General features: G+C 37.3%; 1 non-coding gene across 1 annotated transcript; it reads right to left on the minus strand.

Annotated features, from left to right (window-relative positions):
* Positions 1–11,514: 11,514 nt before the first annotated feature.
* Positions 11,515–11,673, minus strand: LOC126010291 (U1 spliceosomal RNA). Its single transcript, XR_007496382.1, has one exon. It is a non-coding gene; the product is annotated as a U1 spliceosomal RNA (small nuclear RNA).
* Between the last annotated feature and the right edge of the window lie 569 nt (positions 11,674–12,242).

A 12,242-nucleotide genomic window follows, 5' to 3' on the forward strand; every position in this document is an offset into this window, starting at 1 on the left:
ATTGGCTTGTGGTAGATGGCCTTAACTATATTGAGAAAAGTTCCTTTTATTCCCATCTTGCTGAGAGTTTTATCAAGAATGGGTGTTGGACCTTATCAAATGCTTTCTCTGTGCCTATTGATATAATCATGTGATTTTTGTTTTTCTTGTTGTTGATGTTATGTATTATGTTGATAGATTTATTGATGATAAACCATACTTGCATTCCTAGGATGAAACCTACTTGATTGTAGTGAATGATCTGAGGAGGGAGATTTGGGACTTTGGTGATGGGAATGTTGCACTGGTGGAGGGGGATGTGTTTTACATGAGTAAAACCCAACTGCAGTCATATTTGTAATCAAGATGTTTAAATAAAGATACTAATTTAAAAAAGAAAGAAAAGATAGATTTTCTTTTTTTAATTTTATTTATTATTATTATTATTTTTTTAATCAGGGGGATTCCCATAATCGATTTGTCCCATCACTGATTTGTTTTTTTATATTCTTTTTTTCTTTATTTAAACATCTTGATTACAAATATGATTGTGATTAGGTTTCAGTCATGTAAAGAACACCCCATTTCACCAGTGAAACATTACTACCACCAATGTCCAAAATCTCCCTCCATCCCACCCCACCCCCACCTGTACTCCAGACAGGCTTTCCAGTTCCCTCATTCATTCACATGATTATGGTAGTTCTCTGTGTAGTTATTTCTATAACTGCACTCACCACTCTTTGTGGTGAGCTTCATGAAGTGAGCTGGAAGTTCCAGCCCTCCTCTCATTGTCTCCTGAGGATTGCTGCAAAAATGACTTTTATTTTTCTTAAAATCCATAGACGAGTGAGACTCTTATGCATCTCTCTCTCTCCCTCTGACTTATTTCGCTCAGCATGATAGATTCCATGTACATCCATATATAGGAAAATTTCATGACTTCATCTCTCCTGATGGCTGCATAATATTCCATTGTGTATATGTACCACCGTTTCTTTAGCCATTCGTCTGTTGAAGGGCATCTTGGTTGTTTCCAGAGCCTGGCTATTGTGAATAGTGCTGCAATAAATATAGGCATGAGGAAGGGGTTTTTGTATTGTATTTTTGTGTTTTTAGGGTATATCCCTAGGAGTGGAATAGCTGGATCGAATGGGAGCTCAATTTCCAGATTTTGGAGGAATCTCCATATCGTTTTCCATAGAGGTTGGACTAGACGGCATTCCCACCAGCAGTAGATAAGAGTTCCTTTCTCTCCATATCCCTGCCAGCACTGATTGTTCTCATTCTTTGTGATGTGCGCCAATCTCTGTAATGTGAGGTGGTATCTCATTGTTGTTTTGACTTGCATCTCCCTGATGATTAGTGACGAGGAGGACTTTTTCATGTGCCTCTTGGCCATTTGTAGTTCTTCTTTGACAAATTGTCTGTTCATTTCTTCTCCCCATTTTTTGATGGGATTAGATGTTTTTTCCTTGTAAAGTTCTGTCAATGCCCTGTATATTTTGGATATTAGCCCCTTATCTGATGGGTGTTGGGTGAATAGTTTCTCCCACTTGGTGGGTGACTCTTGTATCCTGGGCACTATTTCTTTTGAGGTGCAGAAGCTTCTCAGTTTAATGTATTCCCATCTGTTGATCTCTGCTTTTACTTGTTTGGAAAATGCAGTTTCATCCTTGAAGATGCCTTTAGTCTCAATGTCGTGGAGTGTTTTACCAACGTGGTGTTTTATATACCTTATGGCATCAGGTCTGATATCAAGATCTCTAATCCATTTGTATTTTACCTTCCTACTTGATGTTAACTGAATTTAATGTGATCCCCTTAAAAATACCCATCACATTCTTCAAAGAAGTGGATCAAACACTTATGAAGTTCATCTGGAATAATAAACACCCTTGAATAGCTAAAGCACTCCTAGGGAAAAGGAAAATGGGAGGCATTACTTTCCCCACTTTAAACTGTACTACAAAGCAATAGTTATCAAAACAGCATGGTATTGGAATAAAGACAGACGCTCAGATCAGTGGAATACGCTTGAGTTCTCAGGCATTGTCCCCCAGACATACAATTACCTAATTTTTGACAAAGGAGCAAGAAATCCTAAATGGAGCAAAGAAAGCCTCTTCAACAAGTGGTGCTGGCAGAACTGGTTAGCCACTTGCAGAAAAGATAGATTTTCAACATGAAAAGAAACTGACACTCAACTGCTACTAATTTGCTCTCTGAGTCTCCTCTTTCATCACCTCTCTTCACCGTGAACTTTTGCTTGCTACCAGATTCGAGGGCAGAGAAGTCTCTGACAGCCCAGAAACAGCAATAGTCTGCTCTCAGGACAGAATTCTCTGCAATGCTACCTAATGGTGAGACAAAACCAGAAGACACTACACACCACCTGGACTTTGATATAGGACCTGTACAAAAACCAGGATCCATAACTATAGAAACCTGATAGCAACAACTGTGATGGTGAAGAGCTGTTTTTGGGACCACAAAGAATGACTAAGGGATTGGACAATATAGTGTGTCTGGAGACTGGAGCTGGTCTTATGCCAAAATACTTCAGGGGTAAGGTCTCCTGTTTTTAGGCCAAAGATTTTTCCTTCCAATTTCTTTCATATTTTGCTGTGTCTATGCAAACAACAACTGCCACAAACACACAACTTCTTTTTTATAATATCTCCTATCTTTAAAAAAAAGAGCATTTTAAACCTTCTGCTATTGTATTAATGACTTTATTGGTGATATAACTATTTTCACTAATATAATGCCTGCTAATGAACTCTCCTCTTTTCCAATTCCTTTTTTTAGACTTTCTCATTTCTTTCTATTTTTAATAACTTGCTTTCTGTCCCCCTAAAGCAAATGTATTATGATCAGTTATGTCAACTATGTGATACATTTTCTTTAAATAAATTTATTAAAAATATTATAGAAAAATTTTACAAGCTATAATATAAAATATTTTTATAAATTGCCAACATTTATGAATAGCATTTATTTGTATTTACATCATATTACATTACCTGATTCTTGAGAATTGCAATTTACCCCAGTGTTCTAGAAAGATATTCCTGCAGTTTTAGTTTAATCTCTTATGCTAAAAAGATGAAGTAGATAGAAATACAGTATCTCATTATCTATACATTATATGGCAAAAGAAACATGGACTAAAATTAAAAGATAGCTAACTTAGTGGGAGAAAATATTTGCACTCAACACATCAGATAAAGAATTGATTTGTAGGATATACAAATTACTCACAAATGTTAACCTCCCAAATTTAAAAAAAAATTAAAAATGGGGAGAGTAAATGAACAGATACTTCTCTGAGGAAGACCAACAGATGGCCAATAGGTCTATGAAAAGTGTTCATCATCACTTATCATTAGGGAAATCCAAATCAAGACAACAGTGAGATATCATCTTATACCATGATGCCATTTTTTTTTTTTTTGGTTTTTGGGTCACACCAGGCAGTGCTCAGGGGTTATTCCTGGCTGTCTGCTCAGAAATAGCTCCTGGCAGGCATGGGGGACCATATGGTACACTGGGATTCGAACCAACCACCTTTGGTCCTGGATCAGCTGCTTGCAAGGCAAACGCCGCTGTGCTATCTCTCCGGGCCCGATGCCATTTCTTATCAAAATACTTACACCATGATATTTCATATCAAAATGCTGGGAACAACTCGTATTGGTAAAAAATGTGGTGAGACTCTCATCTACTGCTGGTGGGAATGCTGCCTGGTATAACCCCTATGGAAAACTGAGGGTTCTCAGGAAACCTAAAATCAAGCTGCCATACAGCAAGTTCATTTTGGTATCTTCATGACAGAAAAGCATTCACTTGAAAGAACATATGTACACCACCATTCATCACAGCACTTGATATGATAGAGTTAGAATCAATCTGATGAACAACAACAGATGAGTGAAGCATAGAGTTTGCATATATATACAGTATAATATACATAACTGTAAGGAATGATGCAACCATGCTATTTACTACAACATAGATAAAACTGGAAGATATCATGATAAATGAATTGTAAGCCAGGAAAAGAAGGATAAATACAGGATGCTATCACTTGCATGTGATATTTAGAAAAACTGCATGAAGGAATGCAATGGTTTAAATGGAGGTTGTCTAGAACACTCTTGGCCCCAGAGTATATTAAAAGAAGGAATAAAAGTTCAGTAGAGAAGGAAAAAGACAGATGTGAGATAATGGGGAACAGGTGTCAAGGAAACTCAGGTGCATTTGTGGTGTTAAGGAAGGAAAAACTAAATATCAAAGCCATGGAGTCATCAACAATGAAATCATGAGACCAAAATGTTAACAACCAAACTTATAAAGGTGCCTTTTATGATGGCAGGTTGGGACAGCAAGGAGATATGGGATAGACTCTGGTGGAGGGAGGTTGATACTGGTAGTAGGATTGGTACTGAGATATTGCATGTCTAAAATTAACTATGAATAACTTTAAAAATCACAATGCTTCAAATAAAAGTTTCCCCAAGCACTGTTAGTAGTGATCCCTGAATAGAGGTAGCAGTAAGTCCTGAACAGCGCTGGCTGCAACCTAAAGCAAAAACAAAAAAGTAATGTATCTGAATCTATTCTATAACACACCAAGGCAAGACCTAGTAAAAGCACTTGTTTATTTTTTTCTGGGGGGGGGGTTGGCATATCCATTAGTGCTTGGGGATTACTTCAGACTTTGTGCTCAGGGAGCACCCATGGAGGGCTCAGAGACTATGGGGTGCCTTGGATCAAACCCAGGCTGACTGCATACGAGGCAAATAAATGCCCTACCCACTATACAATAGCTCAAGCCCCCCCCCCCCAAACTTTTAATTTTCAAAAAACTGGAAGTAGGGCCGGAGTGATAACACAGCAGATTGGGCATACAGCTGACTCATGTTCAATTCCTAGCATACTATATGGCCCACCAAGCCTTACAGAAGTGATTTCTGAGCACAGAATCACGAGTAACACCTGAGCACCTGCAGGTATGGCCCCCAAACAAAACAAGATATTGAAAGTATGTTACTGGTTTAATCCAGAAGCTTCTAAAACACTGATAACAAAATTTGACACATACACACACACACAATATTTGGGGTTAACTTAATGAAACATTTTACCAGATCAAAAAACTATACGCTAGTATGTCACTACTGATTATTTTTTTGACAATATTTACTAGCAATACTTTTGCAGTTCAAAAAAGAACCTTTCTAACTCTCCACAGAAGAAGCTCTTCTTCAGTGACAGCTCCATTTAACCAGAAAAAAATGAATCTTCTGGGACCTGAAAGCTTGAGAGTTACAGACTGATTTAAGCCCTGACTTTTCTAAATCCAAACATGCTGCAAAGATCAAGTCAGCTGTACTGCGTCGTGGCCTCCAGCCACCACTGCGATTTTTGGGAGCACATAGTTGGCAGGGCTGCAACATGGTCTGTCCAAGAGAATTCTAGCCAGGATCTTGCCAGCAGTAAGTGGTACGATGTCTTGATAGTTGCCTCAGTGAGTTCATTGCTTTGAGTAATCAAAGTAACCAAGTACTTTGTTTTTGAACCATACCCAGTGTTGTTCGAAGCTACTCCTAGCTGGGTGCTGGTGGTGTGGTCCTGGGGGCTACTTGTTTCCAGTGTGGCTTGAGAGACCATGTACTGATGGGGACAGAACCTGGATTTCTTGTGTACAAAGCATGCTCTTAGCTCTTCGAGCTATCTCTTCAGCCTCTGTAACAAGAACTTTAGATCAAGGGTTTTTTTTAGGAACAGAAATTTGAAACTCAGAGTCAGCTTTCCTAAGCTTAACATTTTGCACTGAAATAAAAGAAATTTCTCATTGAAATGGTACATACTTTGGGAAATAGTTTGGCCATTTCTTATAAAAGCATAACCATAACATGTCCTAGCAAGTCTGCGAGAGAAATAAATATATAAACCCCACAAAAAGCTCACATGTGAGTGCTGAGTTGGTTCCCCTCTAATAGCAAGCTTGACCAAGTCAGAAATAACCTCAACATCTTCATCAGCTGAGTTAGTAAAGATACTGTAATACATCCATAAAATAGGAGACAACTGAACATTTACTCACAACTTCAATAACAGCAGAATCTAAAAAAGTCCTAAGTTAAAGAGAAAGTAGTGGCAAAAAGCTAGTTGAGTACATTTTTATAGGAACAGATCAAAAAATCTGGTTGTCAGGAGGTGAAAATGAGTTAAGCAACAAACTACAAAGCAGCCTGAGGGTAATATCTTAATAAAGAAAATGTTTTATAACTAGAACACATACCCAGTGTTATATGGTTTCACATTTTATACTTTAAAAGTATACTCTATATAGTATACAGTAATACAAAAGAACATTTTATATAAAGTTTTTATAGATAAAAGACTATATAAATAAGACTGTCAAGTCTCTACATTTTTCCCTTTATAAACACATATTGATAAATAAATTTGTGAATCTATTTCAAAATTAGACAAGCTGGCCCCCTGATCACACATTATGTCCTCAAATCTGGTTGGCTAGTCTGCAAAAATACACTACTAACCTTTTTTGGGGGAGCAGAGGGGATTTCTCAGGCATTCATCCAGGTATCAAGGGGTTCTCCCAGAGATACTTGTCTAGGTTGGCCACATGGTTGTCTAGGCTTGAGCCACTGGTTCTGGAAACCCTCAGAAGATGGTGCCAGGCATTAAACTCAGGGTCCTTCTGCATTCAAGACGTGTTCTAGTCTTTTGAGTTATCTTTCCAGCACTAAATGGTAAGTGGTATTTATTGGCTCTACTGGTAAAACTAACTTAAACTTCATGGCATAATAGTTTTTTCTATAACCATATGCAATTTTGGGGCCTTCTTTTGGTTTCTGAACCATACTCAGGGGTTAGTCTTGGCTCTGCATTCAGGAATCATTCCTGGAAGTACTCAGAGGATCAAATGCAGTGCTAGGGATTGAACTAAGGTCAGTGGCAAACAAGGAAAATATTCTACCTGCTGTATATCACTCTGGGACCCAACCAGCTATATTTAAGATTTGCTCATTTCAGCCTTTCCTTTCACCTTAGGAGTTGTATGAGAGATTTAGGATTCTAGATAGGTACAAATTAAGGATTACTGTTAAGTCATTTATTTTCTCGGCAAATCAATCATGTAACTACTAGAAGGTCAAATTTTGCAATTCACAAAATTATGATGGGTATTATTTTAAAAGTCTTCCTGGATCCATCTGGCTAGGATCTTACTGCTATAATAACTGATAGTGCTCACTTTGTGTTACATGCATATCCTCTTTTGTGAGAAAAAATTTAGTTTACTTCACTACACAGTACCAGTGAGAATTCATCTTTTCCTTTCTCATCTCCTTTACCCACCTACCAGTTAGGAAGTTGAGTGGACTTTTAAAATTTCTATTCACAAACATATGAAGTGACAGTTTTTGAAAGACAAACATAAACAGCATTGAACAACAATTCCCTCAGTAAAATTTATTAGGAACGATTAGAATTCTTACACATTTTAGTATAATGATGCTTCTAAATTAATTCCCAAAAGAGGAGGTAAGTTAGAAGAATTAGTCACTATACCCTGAGGATAATAAGTACTAGAAAGTATCCCCTCTCTAAAAAATTTAAAAAATTAAAAATGAAGGGGCCGGGCGGTGGCGCTAAAGGTAAGGTGCCTGCCTTACCTGCGCTACCCTAGGACGGACCACGGTTCGATCCCCCAGCGTCCCATATGGTCCCCCAAGCCAGGAGCGACTTCTGAGCGCATAGCCAGGAGTAACCCCTGAGCGTCACCGGGTGTGGCCCAAAAACCAAAAAAAAAAAAAAAAATTAAAAATGAAATCCGAAATGATCAAGTGTTAAAATCTATTGTGGAACCCACTGTGAAAAATACATATGGCCATTTTTAGAGGTAAAGTTATCTTTAAATAATCTAGTCAAAGGAGCAGGCCCGGACCCACTTTTCTATTGCACAAGTACACTTGAGCCTATTTAAAAAGGGATATTAGTCAGGGTGAAGAGAGTTCAGGTCAGTTAGTCCTTGGCACCTCCATCAAGATTGCCAGCATAGTTATCAATTAATGTTGCAGAGGTTTCAGTAATGCACACACGTGTCAGAGAGGAACTCTCCTGAGTCTGCCACTTCACTCTGCATTCGATCCTGAACACCTGTCAGGTCATGATGCTTCTCAATCACTACTGACCCAGGATAAATTCTAACAGGTGACAGGCTTTGGGTCAAATTACCAATTCCCTGAGGCATCCGGATGGTCCTCCCAAACCTAAGTATTTTTGGCATGATTTATATGTTCTTTAGCTTCCTTGATAACAAAATTTAGAGTGATGCCAATTCTAATCCTATATGAAACATGAGAAAATACCATGTACTAACTTTGCCAGGATTTCCTTACAGGAATGATAAATGGCAGGGTATAATGAAAAAGCAACGACTAACATAGAAAGAGAGGAAAGGGAAATTTGGAAAATACAGAAAAGATTTCATCATCTGTGTAATTATTGCCTAGAAAGGTAAACTTGATCGGTAGTTTATATTTGTTTTGGTTATTCCTAACGGTGTATAAATATTTAAGCCACTTAACAATGACACATGCTGAAGATCACTCTTCTAAAGGGGCACTTAAAACATTAAATTTTATTATTATTAAAGTGCCATGAAAATACTAATCCCTTCCCAGAACATCCTCAAAAAATTAAAGAAATAAAAGCAGATCCAGCATTTGCGCTGTTTACCAAGCATAAATCATTATTCCCTCTAGGACAGTTGTAGTCCAGTTATTTGCCAAGCCCTTTTAAGCATGTTATCATATGGTAAGGCTCAGCAATGCTGTTACTACTATTCTTCATTGCTCAAGCTCTCCACTTGACTAGTGATTTGTGGCTGGTTTTTTTAAGGTGTTGAAGTTGAGTAACTGACTCCTGAGATTCAATAGATGTCCAGTGTATATTCATTTCCAACAATTCTTCATTGGTTAAAAAAGTAAAGTAAGCCAATAATTAGACTAAGATCTACAGACTCTAGTGTTTATTTTGTAACTGTAAAATAAAAATAAAATCACTTTTTTAAAACTTCACAATTTTAAGTAAAAGAAGGACTTTATTAGTGTTTTAATCCTTTCCTTTCATAATAACATAGGCAATTAATTCTATGTTAACCTCACACGTTGGATATGAAGGTTTTAGCATTCTGTAAATCTAAACAGTTGATTTATAAGGATAAGGTAAAAATTAATTAGCATGAGATCCAAGACTTCATTATTGGGCTTAGTTGGCTTACTCAGACTTAATTTTCTATGCCAACTTCCCTATCCCATACCTCATATTATTGACTACTGACATGTTCACAATTTCTAGAAAATATTATTTCTATACCTTAGAGCTTTTGCTAAAATTGTTCCTTCTATCTGAAAGATTCTTACCACCACCTCCACCTGCAAAAACACAAACTTCTGACCACTCACCTGTCTTTCTCAACATACTTCATCATAGAGGGAAAAGCAGTTAAAAACATATCTCCATTTATGCATGCCAGAAAATTATTAGTCCTATTTGTTGAACCTCTTCCTTTACTTTTCTAATTAGAATGAATCACTAAGTGTTATTAGGGTCCTTAAAATCCTAAAATTCCTCTACGTCGAATCTTCTCTGAAGTCTACTTAGGAGCCACCAGATCTTATTAAGTTACCTGGAAGTAAGATAAGCACCTAATTTCTCCTTTCATTGTTCGGTCTCCAAAACCATATTCAAATGATACTAATGTGCTCTTCTAAGCCTGATATTGGAAAATAAATATTCACAAAGTAGATGAGTCATGTGTTAAATTTGTCACATAAAGCAAATTTGTCACATTTATAGGAGACTAACAAAAATCTAACACATATTCAGGGACCTAAAAATAACTATGGAGAATGGTTACTGTGAGTGTGAATTAGAATAAATTCCCTGCACAGACTTGCATACCTTCCAGGGTATGCAGATGATGTCTCATCCCAAGGTGGTATCTTAACCCAGGAAAATGTTAAAGGAAACAATCTTGAAAGAGGGGAATAAGTTCAGGATATTAGAGGGACCCCTCAATGAAGAAAATAAGAACAAGAAAGCTGACAGTAAGTGAAACAGGCAAGGAGTATGTGTGAATATATGTATTTTTATATTACAAAATATTTGTAATATTTTATATTACAAAATTGGATTGATTCACACAGTGAGTATAGTGTAATGGATAGGGTGAATGCCTTTAGTGTATCTAACCCGGGACAGACTGCAGTTCGAATCCCAACCTCCCACTAAATTGGATTGATTCTAGGAAATTTATATAACATAATCCTAGATTCAAAACATAGATGGGTTAGGCTTGCATTGTATATGTATCATGTAGAGGAAGGGTTATAAAAAGTAAGGGTATATATGAGTATTATAAAGGCAAGTACAAAAATACAGGCAATGAAAGGTGATTGCACCAGATAAAATGGTGTACTATATCAAAATATTTCTGTCTTTGGATCTGAGCAATAGTATGGCAGGCAGAGCATTTACCTTACATGTAGCTCATAAATCCCTAGCACCCCGTATGGTCCCCCGTGTTCTACCAGGAACAATCTCTGACTGCAGAGCTAGGAGCAAGTCCTAAGCACTGCTGGATGTGATCCAAAAGCCCAAAAATATTGTGCTTTTGACATATACATATAAAATATGGAAGATCTTGTAAACATCTCTTGGGCATGTTAACCTATGTACCCATTTTTCTGAATGGAATACAGAGCATCCCATTGTATGAAACAATAAGTGTAATATTCTCTTAAATGCTTATTAAAATCCAATGGTGCAGATTATATGAAGCAGCAAGTTAAATCACCTCAAATCCCAATAACTCATAGTGGTCACACATTTCTCATTTTAGTAATATTCTAGGAATGGTTATTCTTTCTCTCTCTCCATCCACACACTCATAAACAGATACAACCTGTACACACACAAGCACACTATGGTGGTTGTCTTGTTCTTAAATGAAGACTTACTGGACTATGTTTCCTTATTTACACAGTCCATGGCTGCTTTTTCACTGTAACAGGAAAGCTGAGAAATATGACAGGGAGTATATGACATGCAAATCATCAAATATTTACTCCTTTTCTGTATAACTCTGTGTGTGTGTGAGTGTGTGTGTGTGTGTGTGTGTGTGTGTGTTTTGGGGGATTGAACTCAGGTCTAAACATGCAGAATAAAATACTGAACATTCTGTGTTATAGCCCCTTTTCTTTTCTTTCTTTTTTTTTTTAGTAAGAACACAATTTATTTAATTTTTAAATATCTTAATTTAAACACCATGATTACAAACGTGATTGTAGTTGGGTTTCAGTCATAAATAGAACACCCCCCTTCCCCAGTATCACATTCTCATCACCAATGCTCCCCATCTCCCTTGCCTCCCTGCCTGTATTCGAGACCAGCTTTCAACTTCCTTCACTCATTGACATTGTTTTGTTTTGTTTTTCAGGGAAAGCACGCACACAATACCCCACTATCACAAATTGTGCAGTTGCCCACATTTGGGGAAATCACAGGGGTCAGCACGCCTGGATTGCAATGGGCGAGCCTCACCCTGGGGAAACCATCTTCCTGATCATGGAGTCGCCCCTGCCAGCTAAGTATATATGATATTATTATGATAGCTCTCAGTGTAGTTATTTCTCTAACTGAACTCACTACTGTGGTGAGCTTCATATCATGAGCAAATCCTTTCGGCCCTCATCTCTGGGAATAATTTCAATAATTATTTATTTTATTATTTATTTATTATGTCTTTTATTTTTCTTAAAACCCATAGATGAGACTATTTTGTGTGTGTCTCTCTCTCCCTCTGACTTATTTCATTCAGCATAATAGATTCCATGACTCCATCTCTCTTGATGGCTGCATAATATTCCATTGTGTATATTACCATTATGTACCAGAGTTTCTTTTATTTTCTTTTATTTTATTTAAATAACTTTATTACATACATGATTGTGTTTCGGTTTCAGTCATGTAAAGAACACCACCCATCACCAGTGCAACATTCCCATCACCAATGTCCCAAATCTCCCTCCTCCCCACCCAGCCCCCACCTGTACTCTAGACAGGCTTTCTATTTTCCTCGTACATTCTCATTATTAGGATAGTTCAAAACGTAGTTATTTCTCTAACTAAGCTCATCCCTGTTTGGTACCACAGTTTCTCAA

This window comes from Suncus etruscus, chromosome 5 (genome assembly GCF_024139225.1).
Source record: "Suncus etruscus isolate mSunEtr1 chromosome 5, mSunEtr1.pri.cur, whole genome shotgun sequence".
NCBI lineage: Eukaryota > Metazoa > Chordata > Mammalia > Eulipotyphla > Soricidae > Suncus > Suncus etruscus.